At 36.8% G+C, this 24123-nt stretch overlaps 1 long non-coding RNA gene across 3 annotated transcripts in view; it reads right to left on the reverse strand.

The window, feature by feature from the left end:
• Positions 1-23891, reverse strand: part of LOC140515021 (uncharacterized) — a 106427-nt gene extending 82536 nt beyond the window's left edge. For all 3 annotated transcript variants that reach the window (XR_011970809.1, XR_011970810.1, XR_011970811.1), the window contains exons 1-2: positions 23824-23891; positions 23568-23672 (exon numbers count right to left, since the gene is read on the reverse strand). This is a non-coding gene — a long non-coding RNA (uncharacterized lncRNA). The remainder of the gene's footprint in view (positions 1-23567; positions 23673-23823) is intronic.
• Between the last annotated feature and the right edge of the window lie 232 nt (positions 23892-24123).

Below are 24123 nucleotides of genomic sequence, written 5' to 3' on the forward strand. Positions count from 1 at the left end.
CTGAGAGTGGGAAACTGAGGTCTCCCACTAGCATAGTTTGTCATCTATTTCTCCCTGTGACTCCTTTAACTTGTCCTTTAAGAATTTGGATGCTATACCACTTGGTGCATATATGTTTTGCACTGTTACTACTTCATTGTCTATGTTATCTTTAGTAACATGTAGTTTCCTTTCTTGTCTCTTTAAATTAGGTGTATTTTTGCTTTTGCTTCTTCTGAGATCAGGATTGCTATCCCTACTTTTTTTTTTTTTTACTTCAGCTAAAGCATAATATATTTATATGTATCTCTAGACTTCAAATGTATTTATTGTAAACTACATGTTGTAGGATTAAGGTTTTTAATCCACTCTGGTATCCACTTCCATTTTACGGGAAAGTTCATCCCATTCACATTCACAATTATGATTACTATGTATTTCCCTCTATCCTATTTCCCCCAATCCCTGTTTATACTTTTCTCTCTCCTTTAATCCTGTTCTTAACCAATGTTTTACTTCTGACTAAGACCTGCCTCAATCTGCACTCCCTTCTAGTAGCCTCACCCTATGCCTTTTCTTTCCCCTTTTTCTTACAATTTTCCTATAGAGTAAAATAAATTTCTATTTCCAGCTGAGTGTGTATGTTATTATCTCTTTGAGCTAAGTCTTAAGAAAGTAAGATACAAATAATGCTTACCCCCATCCTTCTTTCCCACTAATGTAATAGGGCTTTTGCCCCTCTTCATGTCATGTAGTTTACCTTATTCTGCCTCCTCCATCCTTTTCTCCCAGTACAATTATTTTTTTATCACTTATTTTTTTTTAATATCGTCATATCAAAGTCAATTTATACTTACACTCTCTATCTATATATACTCCAAATTGCTCTAATAGAGATACAGTTCTCATGAGTTACAAGCATCAGCTTTCTGTATAGAGGCACATTTAATCTTATTGAATAATGTTTTTTTTCTTTTCTTTTTCCTTTTCTATGTTTCTCTTGAATATTGTAGCTGAAGATTGAATTTCATGTTTACTTCTAATCATTTCATCAGAAAAGTTTGAAAATCTCTTATTTCATTGAGTTTTCATCTTTTCCCCTGAAAGATTATCCTCAGTTTTGATAGGTAGTTGATTCTTGGTTGTAATACAAGGTCCTTTGCCTGCTGGAATATCATATTTAAATCTGATCCTTTAATGTAGAAGTTGCTAAATCCTTTGTAATTCTGACTATGGCTCCCTGATACTTGAATTATTTCTTTCTGACTACTTGCAGTATTTTAAGCTTGATCTGATCATTCTTAAATTTGGATACAATATTTCTTGGAGTTTTCATTTTTGGGATCTCTTTCAGGTGGTGATTGGTGGATTCTTTCAATGACTATTGAACCCTTTGGTTCTAGTTATCATGTCAGTTTTTCCTGATAATTCCTTTTAAGATGTTGTCCAGACTCTTTTTTTTTGATTAAGGATTTCAGGTAGTCCAGTAATTCTTAAATTATGTCCCTTCAAACTATTTTAAAGTTCAGTTGTTTTTCCAATGAGATAATTTGCATTTTCTTCTGTTTGTAATTTTTAAAAATTTTATTTGATTGATTCTTGATGCCTCATAGAGGCATTAGCTTCCACTTGCCCAATTCTGATTTTTAAGGAATTCTTTTTCTGTTAGCTTTTGTTCTTCCTTTTCCATTTGACCTGTTTTTACTTTTAAAGGAGTTATTTTCTTCTGTGGATTTTTTTTTTTCATTTGGCCTCTTGTGTTTTTTAAAGAATTGTTTTCTTTTTCTTTTTTTCTTTTTTAATTTATTAATTAATTAATTAATTTGACATTCATTTTAACAAAATTTTGGGTTTCAAATTTTCTCCCCTTTTCTCCCCTCCCCCCCCAAACACCAAGCATTCTAATTGCCCTTATGACCAATCTGCTCTCTCTTCTATCATCCCTCTCTGCCCTTGTCTCCATCTTCTCTTTTGTCCTGTAGGGCCAGATAACTTTCTATACCCCTTTACCTGTATTTCTTATTTCCTAGTGGCAAGAACATTACTCGACAGTTGTTCCTAACACTTTGAGTTCCAACTTCTCTTCATCCCTCCCTCCCCACCCCTTCCCTTTGGAAGGCAAGCAATTCAATGTAGACCAAATCTGTGTAGTTTTGCAAATGACTTCCATAATAGTTGTGTTGTATAAGACTAACTATATTTCCCTCCATCCTATCCTGTCCCCCATTACTTCTATTCTCTTTTGATCCTGTCCCTCCCCATGAGTGTCAACCTCAGATTCTTCCTCCTCCCCATGCCCTCCCTTCCATCATCCCCCCCACCCTGCTTATCCCCTTATCCCCCACTTTCCTGTATTGTAAGATAGGTTTTCATACCAAAATGAGCGTGCATTTTATTCCTTCCTTTAGTGGAATGTGATGAGAGTAAACTTCATGTTTTTCTCTCCCCTCCCCTCTTTATCCCTCCACTAAGAAGTCTTTTGCTTGCCTCTTTTATGAGAGATAATTTGCCCCATTCCATTTCTCCCTTTCTCCTCCCAATATATTTCTCTCTCACTGCTTGATTTCATTTTTTTAAGATATGATCCCATCCTCTTCAATTCACTCTGTGCACTCTGTCTCTGTGTGTGTGTGTGTGTGTGTGTGTGCATGTGTGTGTGTGTAATCCCACCCAGTACCCAGATTCTGAAAAGTTTCAAGAGTTCCAAATATTGTCTTTCCATGTAGGAGTGTAAACAGTTCAATTTTAGTAAGTCCCTTATGACTTCTCTTTGCTGTTCACCTTTTCATGCTTCTCTTCATTCTTGTGTTTGAAAGTCAAATTTTCTTTTCAGCTCTGGTCTTTTCATCAAGAATGCTTGAAAGTCGTCTATTTCATTGAAAGACCAATTTTTCCCCTGAAGTGTTATACTCAGTTTTGCTGGGTAGGTGATTCTTGGTTTTAGTCCTAGTTCCTTTGACTTCTGGAATATTCTGTTCCGTGCCCTTCGATCCCTTAATGTAGAAGCTACTAGATCTTGTGTTATCCTGATTGTATTTCCACAATACTTGAATTGTTTCTTTCTAGCTGCTTGCAATATTTTCTCCTTGACCTGGGAACTCTGGAATTTGGCCACAATATTCCTAGGAGTTTCTCTTTTTGGATCTCTTTCAGGCAGTGTTCTGTGGATTCCTTGAATATTTATTTTGCCCTCTGGTTCTAGAATATTAGGGCAGTTTTCCTTGATAATTTCATGAAAGATGATGTCTAGGCTCTTTTTTTGATCATGGCTTTCAGGTAGGCCCATAATTTTTAAATTGTCTCTCCTGGATCTATTTTCCAGGTCAGTTGTTTTTCCAATGAGATATTTCACATTATCTTCCATTTTTTCATTCTTTTGGTTTTGTTTTGTGCTTTCTTGGTTTCTCAAAAAGTCATTAGCCTCCATCTGTTCCATTCTAATTTTGAAAGAACTATTTTCTTCAGTGAGCTTTTGAACCTCGTTTTCCATTTGGCTAATTCTGCTTTTGAAAGCATTCTTCTCCTCATTGGCTTTTGGAACCTCTTTTCCCAATTGAGTTAGCCTATTTTTCAAGGTGTTATTTTCTTCAGCATTTTTTTGGGTCTCCTTTAGCAGGGTGCTGACCTGCTGTTCATGCTTTGACTTCATTTCTCTCATTTCTCTTCCCAGCTTTTCCTCCACTTCTCTAACTTGATTTTCAAAATTCTTTTTGAGCTCTTCCATGGCCTGAGCCCATTGAGTGGGCAGGGATACAGAAGCCTTGCCTTCTGTGTCTTTGCCTGATGGTAAGCATTGTTCTTCCTCCTCAGAAAGGAAGGAGGAAATACCTGTTCACCAAGAAAGTAACCTTCTATAGTCTTATTTCTTTTCCCTTTTCTGGACATTTTCCCAGCCAGTGACTTGACCTCTGAATATTCTCCTCACACCCACCTGGCCTCCTGATCCTCCCAGCCAGCACTTGGGGTCTGAGATTCAAATGCTGCTTCCCAGCCTCAGGGATTTGGGTGGGGGCAGGGCTGCTATTCAGTGTGAGATTAACTTCAGGTGCTCAGGTTGGGGCAGGGCCGCCTCTTGGGTTCAGTTCCCTCAAGGGGTTTATGCAGAGACCTTCAACAATGGATCCAGGCTCCTGCCTGCTTGGGGAGCCGTGGTCTGCCGCTGCCTCAGCTGCTGCCTCCCGAGGGGGCCTGAGTTATGGGGGCACCCCACTCCCCTCTCGACCTGCCAAAGAGACCCTCTCACCGACCCCCATCACCTGTGGGTGGAGGGACCCGCGTGGCCACTGGAGATCCCGTCTGGGAAGCCCGCTTGGATCTGCTCCTCTCGGTGCTGCGGGCGTGGCAAGGCTGTACTCGGCAGGGCTGTACTCGGGTCCTAGTCCCGGCGCCCAGTCCACAGCACGAAGGACCTTTTGCGAGAATTTTGCAGGTTCCTCTGGAACAGAAATCTCCTTCTCTCCACTGTTCTGTGGCCTCTACTGCTCCAGAATTCGCCATGAGTTCCTCTTTACAGATGTTCTATGGGTTGTGGGTTCGGAGCTATGTGTATGTGCGTCTTTCTACTCCGCCATCTTGGCTCCGCCCCTAAAGAATTGTTTTCTTTAATCAGTTTTTGCCCTTTCTTTTCCAAACTGCTGATTCTTTTCTCATAATTCTGCTTTATTACTTTCATTTCTTTTCCCAACTTTTCTTCTATCTTTTTACCTTGATTTTTAAAATCCTTTTTAACTTTTCCAAGAGAATTTTTGGGGATTGGGACCAATTCATATTCCCCTTTGAGGCTTCACATGTAGACATTTGGACATTGTTGCCCTCTTTTGAGTTTGTGTTTGGATCTTCCCTCTCTTCGTAGTAGATTTCTACTATCAGGGCTCTTTTTTTTCTCATTTTTAAAAGTTGAGCTCTAATCCTGGAGCACTGGGGGCACTGTCCTAAGCTTTTTGTGCTGGGGGCCATCGTTCTGACCACTTACTTTCTGCACTGGGGACTCAAGCTTGTAGCTTGCCCACTGCTTCTGGGTGGCTGTGCCTAATGGTGCCTACATTTTGCTGGGGTTCTGGAGCTGGCAATTTGCCTTCTGCACTAGAGTTGGAGGCATTACACCTGGCCTGCTATGCCACTGGACTGCTGAGTCAGGACTGCTGATGTGTGCTGTGGCTATGAGCCTCCTGCTAGCTTGCCTGGACATTGTCTGGGCTGTGCTGTACTTCCCTTTTGCCAAACTGAGACAGACTTTTCCTGATTTCTAAGTTACTGTAAGCTGTAAGATTGTTGCACTCTGGATTTTTGTGGGTTCTGTCAGTACAAAATCTGATTAGAGGTTTGATTTAATGTTGTTTCTGAAGGAAACTTGGGAGGGTGCAGGCAACTTCCTGACTTCTTAACCCCACCTTGGCTCTGACCTCTTCTAAAAATGATATTACTCAAATTAAACTATAGATATATAAATTATATATATATATAATTATTGAGGAAAAATTTATGCAGATAACATATTAAAATTAATAGGGAGACAACATTAAAAATAATAAAATTAATTACAATTCAATTGAATAAATAAATTAGCATTTATATATTTAAAAGTTAATTAAATATTCTACATACATTAACTCATTTGATGCTTACAACAATCTTTTGGGTTAAGTATTGTTGTTGTTGTTGTTACATATTTGTATATACTAGAAAACTGAGATTCAAAGAACTTTAGTCACTTTTCTATTGTCAGACATCTAGTAAAAGTCAGTATCCTCTCTCTAAATTCCATATTCTTTCTACCACATCCAAAATGCTGTCTTTCTTGATAAAGGGGTGAGGAAATGACTCTAAAAGATTAAAAAATTGGAATGGAGAGTTTGTTTCTCATATCATGCGTTATATTAGAATGAAAGAATGTTTCAATTATCTGGTATTATATAAAAATAGATATGCAGTTCATTCAAAGTTCTAGTTTTGCTCATGTATAGGGTCTCTCAAATAGGAATGAACAAGTTCTCTCATGGAAAGATGTTCAATGTACTAAGTATAACTCATTTATTTCCTTTACTACAAAATAAATATATTTAAACATAAAAGATTCCTAAGTAATCTTTGACGAATTTGCACAACATGAAACAGTTTATGGGACTGCTGAGTGGGTATTGTATCTTGACTTTAGTTCTATATCATATGAACAACTTGCTCAAAGATCTTTTGTAAGCCATGGCAAGGCTTGATCTCATTCTCTAGGCAGTGCCCTTCTCCAGCTCGGAGAAGTTGTTTTGTGGTTCACCTCCTGCTGTGAAGTAGGATCCAGGTATGCTTGACCTCTCCAACTCAAAAAGTTGTCATGACAAGTAAAAACACCCATCTCAGAATCAAAGCACAAAGCAGAAGAGGCAGCCTTGAGATTCAGGTTCAGCTAAAGCATGTGTTTTAGCTTGCACGTGTGAGCAGCTGCTTTGGGGGAGGGGAAAATCACTTTCCTCCCAGAAGGTTCCTCGAGGGTTTGGAGTACCAAGCCACATGGTCAGGAAAGAAGAAGAAATTGAGAATATAAATTGCCTCTGCCTTTCATGTCAACTTAGTGACTCAGTGATCAATCCTTCAACACAGTCACACGTATCGTGAGTTAGGTTGGGGAGGTACAAAAGGACCAATAAGAAACTTCTGATTGGGTATGCCCTTTACTGAGGGCTCAGAAAGAGCCAGGGTACAAGCCTATCCCTACAAATCATCCATTGTCACCACTGTATGAAACAAACAAAAAACCACTGAGCTTGTACAAAACTATTCATAGATCCATTATTTGTAATAGTAATTCATGGGGGCTGTAGGGTTGAATGAAATTTGTGTTTATTTATATTCCTTTGGTGGGAGCTTGGGGGGGTGCAACAAAAGCTAGAAACAAATTATGTGCCCAGTGACTGAATTATGTGCCCAATGACATTTTTCATAGCTGAAAAATGGTGTTATAGAAATATAAAGGATTTTATTGTGCTGAATAGAATGGCTAATATGAAGATTTTATTGAAGCATGAGACAGTTTGTATAAAGTACTTCAGAGTGAAGAAAGCAGAACCAAAAAGAACAATACACACAATGACCACAGCAATAACAATGCTATCACAAAACACTAAAAGGCAACAGACAATGTCAACATCAAATGGTTGAATCTAAAGCACTTATCGATCCTTTCCTGTTAATAATTGATCAACTACAAAAGAGAAAAGTGACATGTATGATTAGGTAACTCTATTGAACAGCTTTCCTTGATTGTTCTTGGGCATTATCAACATTTGTATTTTGTAATGCTCACAATGGACCCTAGACTTAGAACTCCATTTTGAAAGAGAGTAGTCAACCTTTGTTTTCCTCCTGTCCTCATCATTCAGTCATTTCTTAATCCCTGGCAATCTAGCTTCCATTGAATTATACTACTTTAAACATTGTGATTTATTTTTTAAAAAGAAACATTTATTTTCTTTTTAATTTATGAATAAAACAAGAATTTTAATGAATAGTACAATATAAAATGATGCTTGTATGTAAAATTGCAGATCCACTAAGCACAATTTGCTGTTTCTTTCAAATACAGAAAATTATGTAATCTTTTTTTTCCCTTCCCTCTCTGCTCCTCACCCTAGAGATGGCTACCATTAGACACAGATAAGTATGCATATATATATATACATGCATAAGTGGGTGTGTGAAATTCTTCTATATATGCTTCTCTTCATCAGTTCTTTCTCTGGATGGTTTATTTTCTTTTCAATTAACATGCATTTATTTCCTCTATTTTCACTCTCCACTCTAACTGAAACAAATCAAAATGAAATGAAAAGACAAAATCCTTGTAACCTTGTAGTAAATATACCTACTCCAACAAAATAAATTCTCTTATGTCATGTCCAGGAACTGGATACCCTTTCAACATATCAAGGATGTATGATTTTGTCAATATATATCTTCCCTTTATTCAAGCAGATTGAAACTTCTCCTACATTAAAGAGTTTTTTTGATTTTTGAAAACTCCTAGATTCATACCCTGAGGCTGAAGGTAGCAAGGCTCATCATTGGGCAAAAATTATATTGTCTGTTCAGGCTAATACTTAAAACATGTCTAGCCAAGTAGTCTCTGCCATTGTGGGCAGTCTTCTGGCCAAATCTGAATCCATTATCCACTTGCATGCCACAGTGAAGCAATGAAAAACACTTTTATTGAGAGTCACTAAAAATCTTTTAATTGCCACATCCAGTGGCTTAATATCAGGCCTTCATCATCTTTGACTTGTATGCCATCCTTGGCACTGTTAATTAACCTCTTGAAACTCACTCTCATGACTTCTATGATACTTTAATATTCAGGGTTTTCTATCTTTTTGATTCTGCCTTCTCTGTCTCGTGAGCTGAATCTTCTTGCCCCAACATGTAGGTGCTTCCTAAGGTTCTTTCCTTGACTGACTTTTGATTTTACATATTTTCTACCAGTGGTCTATGCATCTCTCTCAGTTTCAACTTCACTTCAGTACAACATTATTCTGGTTATTGTCCTTCATTCTCAAAGAGGACCAAAATGACATCGCTATGCTAGAGTCAAGTTTCAATGTATCAGAATGTGGCTAATAAGAACAATACAAACTCGGAATGCTCTATGACAGGTTGGGCATGGATAGTCTGCATGAACATTTGGGGTGGATACTCTAAATTTGTACATTCTGCATTTCCTTTGAGTGGTTTCAATTCTTCTTTGATCATAAAGCACAGTACCTTCTCTGATTTGAGTACACCATGCTGAGTGGTTGTGTTGGGAGATAACATTATTCTACAGCTCTAAGTTCTCATCCAAATTTCAGGTGGAAACATATAACTGGAGCTAGAACTTTCCTCTCACAATACCGCAGGTATAAAATTAAATTCATCAAAGAATTAGATAATTTATATACATATACATAGACATATACATATACATATACATATACGTATACATATATGTGTATACATATATGTGTACATATGGCAGCTGGTGGCACAGTGGATAGAGTACCAGGCCTGGAGTCAGGAAGATCTGAGTTCAAATCCAGGTGCAATCACTTACTAGCTGATTGACCTTGGGCAAGTCACCTAAACCTGTTTGACTCAGTTTCTTTATTTGTAAAATTATCTGGAGAAGGATTGGAAAACCACTTCAGTATCTTCACCAAGAAAACCCTAGAGGGGTTATGAAGAGTAAGACATGACTGAAAAATGACTAAACAACAATAAATAACACATACACACATGTATGCATGTGCATATATATACTCACACATACATAGAGACACACATATATAGACAGAGACAAACAGATAGATAGATAGGTTAGATAGATAGATAGATAGATAGATAGATAGATAGATAGATAGATAGATATAGATTTATTAGGAAGTGAAAGGAACCTTAGACTTCTGCCCAAGCCAATTATTTTCTGTCACCTTTCTCCTTGTGGCCCAGCATTGAAATCTGGTTGTTATCTTTTTACTCTTCCTTCTCACTCAGTGCTCTGCTATGATCCTCACTTAGACCTGATTGCTATACACTGACCTAGAAAAAGGAGTTCATCAAGGGCAGGTAAAATTAATGAAGTATCTAGGTGGGGGAAAAGTCCAGAGAAAGACAGGACTTCAAAGCAGGAGAGGGAAAAAAACATGCAACTCCAAGTCAAGTAGACCCTTTGTGTGGGTCTCTACCCAGCTGTGTGCTTTCACAATGGCCATCAGTGCCCTAGAGCTGGTGCAGCACTTTTAGGACAAAAGTGATCACAGAGTGGGGCATGTTTGCTCCTCTGTCCTTGTGAACCCTCAGATGAGGGTTAGGGGCTGCTGTGATTTGCACCGGGATAAGTTTCACTGTGGGAGAAAGAGAGAAGCAAAGAAGGGTATTCACTGTGTGTGATTATTGATTCTATTTTGCATTATGTGATATCAATATATATGATATGCAGATTTTATGTCTCTATGATATGTGATATCTATATTCATTGATCATTCCCAATAAAGGTAAAATTGACTCTATTGTTTATATGAGAGTTCATTCTAAGCCAAATCTAGAGCCTGAGTTTCCTTAGGGGTAATTCATTCTGTTAATTCTTTTTTCATAGTATCTCCTTTGTTGATCCATCTCTTTGTTCTGCCAACTCTTTAGTTGAACTGACATTACTTTACACATGATTGTTGAAATATTCTGGTTTCTCCATTTCATTTTGCCTCCACCAAGTCTATCCTGTACATGACAGAAAGATTGATATTACCATAGCATTTTTTTTGAGGGGGGAAGGGAAGGCAATTGGAGTTAAGTGACTTGTCCAAAGTCTCACAACTAGTAAGTGTCAAGCATTTGAGGCCAGATTTGAAATCAGGTCCTCCAGACTCCAGGCCCAATTCACTGAACTACCTAGCTGCCCCTAGTATTTTGATCATGCTCCTTCCCTGATAAAAGTACTTCAGTATCCTCCCAAGACTTATTGACATTCTAATTTTTCAGCCTCAACTTTGACATCTTTTACGTAGTGCCAACTTGCTCTTCTAGCCTTATTTCCCACTATCTTCTAACATAGGCAGTAGTCAAACTTGAGTACTTTTGTTACCTAAAAAAGCCTTCTACTTTCCTACCTTTGTGCCTTTGCACATTCAGACCTATTTAGGCTAAAGGAGGATTCTGACTCCATATGACAATAAGATATATTCAAAATTAAAACAAACAAAATGTAACAAAGAATAAATTGGAAAGAAATAAAAGGCATCTTATATTCAAAACAATCAACCTGATGACTAGTTTACAGAGACATAATTTAAGAAAGATTGGACTATTCATAAGCTATGAACAAGAAATTAGTCTGGATATCATATTTTAAGAACTCATGGAAAAAAACCACTACCTTGATTTCTTAGAATGTCCACATGAAAATGCTCAGTAACACCATATCTAAAATCTAGTTTCCAGGTAAAAAAAATACTTCAGTTCACCCAAGAAAGAATTTTGTAGGTGAGAAGAATATAGAAGAGATTTCCTTTAAACAGTAGAACTTGCTGGTGATCTTTAGCCAAGAGCAGGCTCATTATTGGCCTCTACGTCAAGGTCAGCATTGCTCTACAGAATTCTTACCTGGCATGCTGGGCCAAATTTGCTAATTAAATGTGAGAGAAATACAGGTCTTATGGGAATACATTCCCGGAAGAATTAAAAGAAAGGATTTGTTTGAACTTCCTGCTTGCTGGCAAAAGCATCTTTTTTGTTGTTTTTAAAAAGGAAGGTGATTTGTGCCCTACATAGACTACCAAGGCTTGTATGAGATCATCATCTGTAACTGAAAGCTCCTTCCATTGATTTCAGACATTTTGGCTGGTGTTCAGGGACATGGATTTACACCAAGCTGGACTTGCCAGAGACCTATAACCCCTTTAGAATTGGGTCCAAGGATAAGTGGAAGACAGGAATTTGGACATGGTTCAGACATGATGAATATTTATACAGGCCCCTTGAGCTGGCAAATGCACCTGAAAACTTTCAGTAATATTGCTGTGTTTTCTTGATCAATATAACATGGTTTATTTAGACATCTTTTTTTCTACCAGTGTGAATCCAACTTGTTTTATTCAATAGTTTTTTACTATTTACTATTTACTTCTTTACAAAATTTACTAGTCAAGGTGGTTTGGCTGAAAAGTGTGGGACTTGAATCTAGCAAAGACATAGCTTTTATTCTCACCTTTAATACTTAAAGAACTATGCTACCATGGGTAAGATGCTTACCATATCTGAGCCTCAATTTCCTAATCTATTAAGTGGGGATAATAAAACTACCTCAAAGTCTACCTCAGAGGGTTGTTGTTTTCTAGTGCTTAACACAGTACCTGGCACATTGTGTTATTGGTAATTTGTTTTTTCAGTCATATCTGACTTTTTGTGACCCTATTTGAGTTTTTCTTGGCAAAGATACTGGAATGGTTTGCCATGTCCTTCTGCAGCTCATTTTCAATATGAGGAAACTGACACAATAAGGATTAAATGACTTGCCCAGAGTCACACAGCTAATAAATGTCTGAGGTCAGATATGAACTCAGAAATAGAAGTCTTCCTGACTCCAGGCCCATTGCTCCATCCACTGTGCCCCCTAGCTGCCCCTCTGGCACATAGTAGGCATTGTAGAAATACATATTCCCTCTATCCTCTATCTTTCACTTCTTCTACTACATCAAAAGCAGTTGTATAAGCCTTAAATTCCTATGACTTTATGATGATGATGATGATACTGAGGATGATGTTGTTAAAGATAGTTAAGAGTATTGCTTCAGGCATGGATAGAATTGTAATCCCAACAAGGGAATCCTCTGCCAGAGCATGGTAGAACATGAATCTCTATTCCAGGGATATTGCACTGAGTCCAAAAAGGCCACAGATGAATCCAGTGAATACGTGGGCAATAGAAGACCTTCTGTTCATTCTCCACTCATAGCACCTGCAGATCCAATGTTATACTTTGAATCCTGGATTTATGCAAGGAAAAAGCTAACTAAATCAAGGATTTAAACCCATAAGACTCATAGGCTAGGTCATCCATTCTCCCTTTTGGGCATCTCTGACCAATAATATGTATTGGAATTATAGCCATCTAATGCCATTTCTAGATAGCAGCATCCAATATAGTGGTAGAACAGGTTAGTGAGCTACTGTTAAGTCCACACACATGAGCCCATTTTTGCACCTTGCTAGTGATAGGCCACTTTAAAAGAGTGTATGGAATGATAGGGCTTGAGTTTGAATCCCATTCCATTTACTTACTTTGTGATCTTGGACCACTAACCTAATTCCTCTGGGACTCAGTTGTCTCATTTGTAAGATGAAAAAGTTGGGCAGATGGGCTTGAAGGACTGTTTCAGGATCACATAATGAGTCTCCCTGTTAAGAATTTCTCCACTTATAAAAAAACCAGATTGCAACTGACCATTTCTCTCCTAGCATAGAATTGCTCTTGGGCTCATTAGGTCATTGGCACTGTGGCTTGCTTGGATCTTCAAAAGCCAGTAGTGGAATATATGGTGAGCAGTTAAATACAACCTCAAAATAAAGTGTACACCTCACAGTTCTCTTCTGGATGATCTCCACGCAGCACTAAAGGGTTGAGGTTGCAGAAGCACATGCCACATAAAGTTAATGGACTGTTGTTGTGACTTGGGAGTCAACTAAGTGGTGCAATGGATAGACTGCTGGGTCTGAAGTCATGAATCTGTTCATTGACATAAATCTGCTCATGACAATGATATGTTCAGTCATTCAGTTATGTCCAGCTCTTCATGACCTCATGAGCCAGACTGTCCATGGGGTTTTCTTGGTAAAGATACCAGAGTGTTTGCCATTTCCTTCTCCAGTGGACTGAAACAGACATAGGTTAAGTAACTTGCCCAGGGTCACACAGCTAGTAAGTGTCTGAGACTGGGTTTAAACGGATGTCTTCCTGACTCTAGGCCCAGCATTCTATCCACTGACTCATGCCCCATAAGACACCAATATCTTAGTTAAAATCCAGTCTTAGAAGTTTACTGGCTGTGTTGTCCTGGGTAAGTCACTTAACTTCTGACTGACTCAGTTTCTTCAACTGTAAAATGGGGATCATAATAGCACCTATCTCACAGGGTTGTTTTGAGGATAAAATGAGATGATATTTGTTTAAAAAAAGTACTTGTCTGGCACATAGTAAGTGCAATATAAATGCTTATCCTCTCTCCTTCTCTTTAGTTTTCTCAAATGATAACCAGGGATGATAATAATAGGAACCTATCGCCCAAGCTGGTAGTGATGATCAAGTGAGATAATATTTGTAAAGCCCTTAACACAGGTCCTGGCATACTGTAGGTACTTAATAAATGCTTGTTCTCTTCTCTTATGATTAGTTGTCTATCATCTAAGTACATTCTACTTCATCTCCAATCTTTACCACCACTACTGCATTGTGTCCTCTGAAGTCAACTTGTCTGAACTAGAGAGAGAGAGTTTACGTTGGAAAACTGCTATCTAATGACAGCCTAGACCTTGAGAAAACAAAACAAATCAAAACTCAGTGCTACTAGCATAAGCAACTTATACAATGTAATTTACTACTACAGGTACAATCAATTCACCTTAAGACATCAATTTAGCCAACTAATGCAGATGTTCTAGCATAAACAATTTAAGCAGACAGTTTATCAACTCAGAGTGAGCTGGAGAAACACTAATTCAGAAAATCTTAGCTTGGCCTGAAACTCCAAAACTGATGATCTAACAATAATCATAGACAATATATAACTATTTTTAGTGATCCTAGAGACAATTCCACAAATTTTAATCAGAGCTCCCTTCCCCATTTTGACTCTGGAGTTCCCAGTGATTTTTTAGTAGGTGTTTTGGGTAATCCTATTTACACAAATATGGCTCAGTTCTTTACTCTAGAGGTGTTATTTCTTTGTAGACTATGTATGAATTACAAACTGATTAGCAAATTATTTATGGCAGAACAAGAAGATACAGAGGAAAATAAATACAAAATGGATACAACCCATAATACAGATTACCAATGGGTAAGTAACAACTCTTGTGGAGATGAAATAACTATATTCTCTTGTGTAGAGGTGAGAGGAAAGAAGATAAAGATAAGAGAGGAGTTATTCTCCATCTTTTAGTCTGAGGTAGCTAGCATGGAAAATTTATAGATGTTTCTCAGGTCTAGTCATTCTCCTTAGAAGCATAAGATCATAATTCTAAAGCTTGAAGGGAACCGAGGGGTCATCAAATCCAATCCCTCATTTTCCAGATATGGTAAGGCAAGCATAAGGTGATCAAATTACTTAGCCAAGGTCACACAAGTAGTGAGCATGAGAGGAGTTATCTGAACTCAGGTATTCTGGCTCTAGAGTTTTCCACTGAGTCAGGATCACTGGACTTTTGGGGGCCTATCTGAGTTTGAGGATATCACTGCAGATTCCCCTGTGTGGATCGTCTTCCTTCTCCATACTCTGTCAGATTTTCTTCTTCAATATGCTTTCTGTGATTGCCAGGAAGTCTTGGTTACCACCACTTCACCTCTTCTCTGAGATTTCCTTTTTCTTCGTATGAGCATCTACCTCCTTAGGCAATTGGATTCTGACATCTAGAACAGTAGCTAAGAATGGTAGCAAGGGTCATGTTGGCCACCAAGTCAAGTAGAAGACATTATGGGCAGCCCACAATGACACCTGGGCTGCCTATTCATTGTGAAGACAGAATAATAGGAGTCACTCTTGGGAATTTTCTGATTTAAAACCTGTCAGAAAGGAAAGGAAAGTCAGAACCTGAGGGTATAATCTGCCTTGTCATGTACTATTCTCCCCAACTAATCTCATCAGAAAAGAAACTACGTGGTGATCCTGATATAGCAAATGAGTGGAATAGTAAAGGAAGCAGGGTACGCACTGAGGTCTTCATAGGCCCATAGGAATTGGGCGTTCTTTGAGAAGGCTCAGATCCTGAATGTAGACTGAAGCCTACTATTTAAATTTTTTTTTCTTTTCTTTCCTTTTCTCTTGTTTTGTTTGGATCAAGTCTTCTTATACAAAATGAATAATATGGAAATGTTTTATGTGATTGATCATGTATAACCTATGTGAGATTACTTACCATCTCAGGATGGATGGATGGGTGAGAGAGAGAGAGAGAGAGAGAGAGAGAGAGAGAGAGAGAGAGAGAGAGAGAGAAAGGATAGAATTTGGAAATTAAAAAACCCCAAAAGTTCAAATTTTTCTTAACATGGAATTGTGGAAAAATAAAATATATTTTTTTAAAAAGGCCTAAGTCCTATCAGGTCATCATGTCCAATACACATAATTATTTTCACTTTCCATATCTGAGCATGTTCTTAAATTTTCAAAGTGAGTATTTATACTTCAGAAATTGGCAAACACTACAAATGTTAATAATGCAGATTAAGCATAAACTTGTGTTCTGTGTAATTTTTTTCCCTAGAAAGGCAGTTGTTTAAAATTTATCAACATCCTACTGAGTGTACTACACGTCTTAGTGCAGTTTTAAGCCATTAAATCTGTTGGATGTATACAACACATATTGGAAATATATAGAATATTTAAGCTATTAAACTGGACGAAGATTTTTGGGACAGTCTATATTGAAATAGGTATCAAAATGCTAAAAAAAGTTAATGAATCCCATGTAAGGAATATTTGATTAGGAAAGATTGTGATAATCTATTTTAGACACGTTAAGTTTGAGATAATTTCTGGACATCATGATGGAATTATTCAACAGGCAGTCGATGTGAGTTTAGAGACCATGAGAAAGGTTTGGGCTAGGCATATTTATTTGGGGATCATCCACTGAATTTATGGAACTCGATGAGACCATGAAGGAAAACAATATAGAATGATAAGAAAAGAAAGGCCCGTACAGAGTGCTGGGAATATAGATAAAATGTCTTCAATCTGTCTCTTCATCTTTTTAATTCTTGCCTATCCTACATAGTTCAAATGAAGTGCTTCCTCTTTCAAGAATTTCCCAGTCAGTTATAATCTTTCCTTTTTCACACCTCACTTCAATTTCCACTTCTCTAACACAATTATCACACATGCTTTTGTCACAACTTCCTCCGAGCTCCATAACGACAGGGATCATGTTTTAGCAAAATTTTATATGTTCCCAGGTCTATCTCTCCATGATGTCCTATTCACAGTAGGCAATTAATGGACTTCAGTTTAATTTTATTTGCACCTGTAGATAATGCCTCAGTGATAACATAATGCACAGGAAGACTTCATGCCAAGTGAAGGACTAACCAGTGGTGGGAAACCTGTGGCCTCAAAGCCACATGTGGTCTTCTAGGTCCTTGGGTGCAGGCAGAACAAATTCTTTTATTAAGGGGATTTGTTCTGTGAAGTTTGAATTCAATCAAAGGGCTGCACTTGAGGACCTAGAGGGTCACATATGGCCTTGAGACTGTAGGGTGCTTTTTCCTCACTACTACTACTATTAGTACCACCATCACCACCACCACCACCACCACCACCACCACCACTGTCACCACCATGACCATGGCTGCTGCTGCTGCTCCTACTATTAGTGAGAATGACAATAATAATGACAACAACAAAAAAAAAACCAACAATAGCTATTATTTACATAGCATTTCAACAGCTGCAAACCACTCTACATGTTAACTCATTTGATCTTGGGTTGCATGATTTCATTTTTGTAAGTGGAGATTGCTAATTATATTAGCTTAAGGTTAAAATTCTTTGAAACTGCAGATCCCTCAGTTGTCAATGGAATTTATAAACTCTGCTTATTGCAAAATCTAGAATTCAGTTTCTGGTAGCTACCTATCTCCATTATGTTTTCCCAGGGGGTGGCCCATGCTTCTTCATGTCACAGTGTGCACCAAAAAATGATAGTGCTTATTGAATAAGTGCTGCTTTCCTAGTAACATTAATCACATTTACTAAATTCTTATTAATATGCTCTGTTTGTCAACTTTCCCTGCAATACTCTAACACCCCACGGTGAAAATGACCCATTGTGCAATCTGTTGATGGCGTTCACTGAATTAGAAGTAGGCTGACTATAAATCTCATATACTTTAAAGTACAGTAAATGACATGATGTGTCACTTAATATGCAACATTTCCATCTGTTTATGAAAAAATACTGCAAAATAAATTGTTAACAATTGGGTATACTCATAGCCATTTCATCCAGTATTGGAGTTTAATATGTGCCCTGCTGTTTGAAAATCTACAAACTAGACGCTGAATTTGTTTGTGAGATCCTCGATTAATTCTCTGTCTTTCTTTTAGAAATTTGGCATAAGTTTTTTGTGAATATGTCTGTGGGCTTATGTAATAGTTTCCATTTTCAGTGGATGCTTTATCTTTACGTTTATTGTTTATTTACAGTAGCCCTACGTAATTATGTATATATACACATGTAACACATACACACATACATATATACACACATATATAAATGACAGTGGATTTATATAGTATAGACATTCCATGTTGTTATGTATGCAAATTCAGTGAAATGAAAGGGGAAAAAAGCATATGCTATAGCCTGGTGTCATTTCTTTTTGAGAAATATGGAAGTGAAAGGGCTTAGCAGTAACTAGTCTTCCAAAAGATTTTTCTGAGAAAAAAGGAAAGCTATGTAACATCATGGGAGTAGTAGAAAGAAGCTTCACCTTGTTGTTAGAAAATTTGAGTTTGAGATTTCCTAATTACTATCTGTGTGACCTTGGGCCAGTCACTTTAACCTCATTAATTTTCATTTTCTACCCCTCTAAAATGGCTGCAAATAAAACCACTTGCACTCGTACTTCACAGGAATATTGTAAAGATCAAATGAGAGAACTCGTATCAATTAAATGCGTGTTCTATCAGTACAAAGTCTGATGTATGCATTATCTTTTATATATATAAATATAAGTACAAGAGTCATACATACCCGTGGAGAAGAGCAAAGTAAAGTGTATGGAGAGTACAAGCTTTAATTCCTGCTTTGACACAGCCTGGCTTTGTGACCTTGCCAAAGTAATTTCAAATTTTAGTGTTCAAAACAACCTGTTGAGACTATAAATTGCAGAGTAGCTTCTGACTTACTGTTAGTAGAGGTATTTTCTCAATGATAATTTCTTATATCAATGAAATCCCCCCCTCTCCCCAAATAAATAAGCAAATGAATAAATTAATAATGAGTTGTTATACATGCATATATACAGATGTGCATGTATTTATATAGGTATATATATGTATATATACATATATATATAGCATATACACATATATTCACACATACATACACATTTACCTATACCACTGCAATCACAAGTTTCACCCTACCAAAAAGTTTGTGCTCATTTACAAAAGAACTAAGATACATTTCCTGTTCTTTTGGAACTTACAAAGCTAGCCCAATAAAATAATCTCTAATAATTTCCTTTATTATATCTTTATATGTTGTGTTAATAAGCTAGTTGGAAAGAGAAGATATATACATGTAAAGTATCCAAATAGTACTTTAAGGTAATGTTACTACAGACTATAAAACTAACAAATCTTGAACTAAAAGTGATCCACCCTACAAAGCAAAATAACACCAACTGAGGTGAATTGGCTTAGCTAATTTCACTTCCACTTTGTGATAGAGCTATGATTAGTTCTAAAGTGATTGGTGGAAATGATCAACAAAGCAAGAATTTGACATAAAGTAGGTTCTGTTCTGTGAAATCATAGGATATCTCTAAATCTATGGCCAAAATCAAATGGTGATTATCTTCTGTCCAGAAATGGAATGTATATTTGTTAGGCTGCAACAGCATAGACTAATCTAGCAACAGGGCACAGCCATTAAGAGAATGTGTTTTTTAGCCTCATGATGAACTGTATGGGATGAAACAGCAGGGTGTCAGAATGCCAATTTACACTTTATTGACAACTGCCAGATGTGCTTGGGTCATAAGCTTTGATGATATTTTTCTTTTGTAAAATTACAAGAAGTTTTCTTCTGAACTACCTAAGCTACCAAACTTTATATATTGATTGGAATAATTTAACTCAGGATTGACCTATCAATACATATAATTTGATTTGCCTTGAAAGAGAAAGGAAATTTAATACAATGTTAAATACTAAGTTGATATTCACACTTAGATCTATGTTCTCACATTCATTTCTTTCCTTTCCAGGATCTTCACTCTCTCCCAGATGTCAGTTTCTTTCTACTGAGCCTTCAAATATATATACATCTCACCTACCATGAAAAAACAAACATAAAACCCTTTCCTTAGCCCCAAACCTCCTCTAGATACTGCCTAATATCTTTCCTTCTTCTCTGTATTCAATGAGAACACATTCATATTTATAAAGCACTTTCTCCTGCTTGCTATTACTTTAACTCCTTTCAACACCTGAACTACTGCAATTCCTTTCTCCACTTCCTCACTACCTAATTTCTCCATAACATTCTGCAATTGGAATTTTGTCACTTCTCTGTGGCAAAACTGTACTCTCAAAGATCTCTAAAGATGACCTTGTTGACAATTCCAATTGGCCTTTCTGAACTTTCTTCCACATTTAACTGTCATTGGGAAGATAGTGGTTCCTTCAAACGAAATAGGGAATCACCTCAAAGAATCTTAAAATTCATTATTTCTTTGGTTCTCAGAATATTATATGATGTTGATTCCCTGTATCATTTTCTACTTCTTTTGCTGATGCTTTTTTCTTTTGGCTTCTTAATGGGGGCAATGACAAAACCATATTCTAACCTTTTAAAAATGTTTGTTGAATAATCTTTTCTTAAGAAACCCCTTCCATAGGATTATGACCTTCAGGAAATATACCCTGTATGAAGGTATTTATATGCTGCCTCCCCCATTAGATTGTAAACTTGTTGAGGGCAGGAGCCTTTTTTTGTATCCTTAACCTTCGAATAATGCCTGGCACATAGTAGGCACTTCATAAATGTTGATCAATTGAGTTAAAAAAAGAAACCCCTCCCATTAGATTTATTTCATTTCCAGGCTTCCCAAATCTTCACCTTCAGTCTTACCTTCTTTTTCTGAATTTCTAGTCTATTTTCCTAGAGTTCAAAGAGATAGTTTCTGTGTAGAACTGTCTTAAAACTTTAACTCATTATATCAAACATCTGAATCAAGATCTTCTCCTCTGAAGTGGTTTTTCATCTAAATTTCCCTGTCCTTCGGAATGATACCACCCTTTAATCCATGCAGTAAGAATTCAGTATGGCTGTCACTTACCTTGTTAGCCATATCCAGAAAAAGACATCAAACTCTGTTTCCTTTTCCTTTGAAATATCTTATATGTATGTTTGCTCCACTCCATTTATATTGCCTCTAATCATTATTCCAAGCTTTCATCACTTTATACTGTTTTATAACAATGGTATTTTTTAAATGGATAAACTTGTATATATTTTTAGTTTTCAACATTCACTTTTATAAGAGTTTGAGTTCTAATTTTTCCCCCTTTCTTCCCTCCCACCTCCCCACAATTTCATGTAATCTGATATAGGCTATATATGTACAACAATATTAAACATATGCCACATTAGTCATACTGTAAAGAAAAATCAGAACCAAAGAGGAAAACCATGAGAAAGAAAACAAAAACAAAAAAGAAGAGAAAATATTATGCTTTGATCTGCATTCAGACTCCATAGTTCTTTCTCTGGGTGTGGATAGTATTTTCCATCTCGAGTCTTTTGGAATTGTCTGAGATCATTGTATTGCTGAGGAGAGCTAAGTTTATCAAAGCTGGCCAGCACTCATTGTTGCTGTTACTGTGCACTATGTTCTCCTGGTTCTGCTCACTTCACTCAGTACAGTAGGGTCATTTAAGTCCAGATTTTTCTGAAATCTGCCTGCTCATTGTTTCTTATGATGAGCATTGATATACTACATGTTCAGCCATTCCCCAATTGATGGACACCTTCTCAAATTTCAATTCTTTGCTATCACAAAAAGAGTTTCCAAAATATTTGTGTACATATGGGTCCTTTTCCCATTTTTATGATCTCTTTTGGATACAGACCTAGAAGTGGTATGGATCAAAGAACATACGCAGTCTAACAATGGTATTTTAACTGGTTTTCTCAACCCAGTTTATTTTCTCTCCATCCTTTCTGGAGTCACTTACTAACAAATTTTCCACAGATACTATTTTCTTCAAGTCTCTTTCTTTCTCAAAAAATAAATAAATGAAACAAAACAAAACAAGACTTCAGCAGGTATTTATTTCCTCCACTATCAGATACTATTTTGCTTAGCGGTCACTGAGAGATGGGCATAAACTTGGAGGGAAGTTCCCACTGGCTGCCAGAAGAATTAGTACTAAGTTCCCTATCATTTAAGATATATCAGCAAAAACGTGTTGTAGTATGTGAATGTAATGGAATACTATTGAGCTAAAAGAAATGATGAGCAGGTAGATTTCAGGAAAACATGGAAAGATTTACATGAATGGATGATGCTGAATGTGGTGAGCAGAACCAGCTGTTACATAGTAACAGCAACATTGTACAATGATAAACTATAATTTACTTAGTTCTTCTCAGTAATATAGTGATCCAAGACAATCCCAAAAGACTCATGATGGAAAATGCTATAAACATTTTCCTGGGAGAGAACTATGGAAACTGAATGCAGGGCAAAGCATGCTATTTTCACTTTTTTTGTGGCTTTCCCCTTTGGAGCTGTTTCTTTTTCCACAACATGACTAATGTGGAAATATGTTTCCATGATTGCACATGTATAACCTATATCAGATTGCTTACCATCTTGGGGAAGAAGGATGAAAGGGAGGGAGAAAAATTTGAAACTCAAAATCTCATAAAAATGAATGTTGAAAACTATTTCTACATGTAAATGGAAAAAATCAAATGCTATTTACAAAAAAAAGATTTATCCACAAATTGGATAAGGGGCTAGATGGCATGCTTATTGGGTTTACAGATGATACAAAACTTCTTACATAGATTGCCAATCCACTAGTTGACAAAGCTAGGAGGAAAAACAAAGCAAAACAAAAAAAACTTGGCAGGATAGAACATGGGTCAAAAATATTTAAGAATAAATTTAATTGGAATAAATGTAAAGTCTTGAAAGTTTGTTATGAAACAGTAAAAGATGATGTATTTAGTACATATGAGGGTGATTTAGAGATTTTGGTGGACAATAAAGCAATATTGTGATATCACAACCAAGAAAGCTCATACAATCATGAACTTCACGAGAAGCAATTTTCCAGGAATATCGAGGTGATAGTGTAGATGTGCACTGCTCTGATTAGACAATATCTAGGGATGTCATATTTTGGGAAGGCTATTGATGAGATGAGGAAAAGAGTGGGAACATGATAGTTGTCTTTAAGTCTCTGACAACTCTCATAAGGAATAGGAATTAGACTATTACAGGCCACCCCAGTCATACTTCCCTTCACTACCTCCTCCCCAGTCATCTCACCAATCACATTGCTGCATGGACCAGAGATCATTCTTTGAAAGTTTCAACTTTTCATCTCAAGAACTCCTACCCTGGTGTATTATTTCAGGCAGTCATGCTTCACTGACTAGTTATCTTTTTAAGAACAGCCTTGCCCACTATAATTCTGCCATTGCTCTTGGGAGGACTGTATCAATCTACTTTCTTATGTGTCCTGCAACGTACCCATCTTTGGGGACTACTTACTTATCTCACTCAATTAAAATGTAAGTTTCTTGAGATAGAGAGAGAGATGTTTTTGTTTTTGCATTTTTATTCCCAGCAATTAGGGCAGTGGTTGTCATGTAATTAGCACTTTATAAGTTTCTTTTTACACATGTATCTGTTTATTAGTTTTCTTGACCCCAGAAAGCAGAATTAGGAATAATAGATGGAATCTGTACTAAGAAAAAAATTCAGGTTTGATGTCAGAAAAAAGCTGCCTAATTGTTGGAGCTATCTAAGAAGTGGAATGAGACCCTTTCATCAGAATATTTTAGAGAGGATTCTTGGTTATAGGTGGGTTAGATTAGATAGAGCTTTGAGGTCCTACCCTGAGACAATATGATTCTGCCATGTATCCAGGACTATTCTTATTCTGTATCCTGATTCCATCACATCTATGTGAGCAGAGGTAGTATGCTTCATCTTCAGTGACCTGGAATTGTAGTTAGACAATGAATTAATCAGGGTCTTTAAAACTTTCGAAGTTGTCATTGCAATGATGTTATGATATACATACATACATAAAATATATATATATATATATATATATATATACATATATACATACATAAATGTATACTTACATATGTGTGTATCCATCTCTTAGTTCTGGTCACTTCACTTTGCTTCAGTCTGTATACAATTGTTGCTGGGTTTCTTTGGAACCACTCAGTCATCATTTCTTATGTCACAATAGTATTCTGTTGTATCCACATAGCATAATTTGTTCAGCCATTTCCCAGCTGATGAGTACCCCTTAATTTCCAGTTCTTCGCTGTCATAACAAGAACTTCTATAAATGTTTTGAAACTTATGGATGGTCTTTTTCCTTTGTTGTGCTTTGATCTCTTTGGGAAATAGACCTAGTAGTGATATGTTTGGGT

This window comes from Notamacropus eugenii, chromosome 7 (assembly GCF_028372415.1).
Source record: "Notamacropus eugenii isolate mMacEug1 chromosome 7, mMacEug1.pri_v2, whole genome shotgun sequence".
Classification (NCBI taxonomy): Eukaryota; Metazoa; Chordata; class Mammalia; order Diprotodontia; family Macropodidae; genus Notamacropus; species Notamacropus eugenii.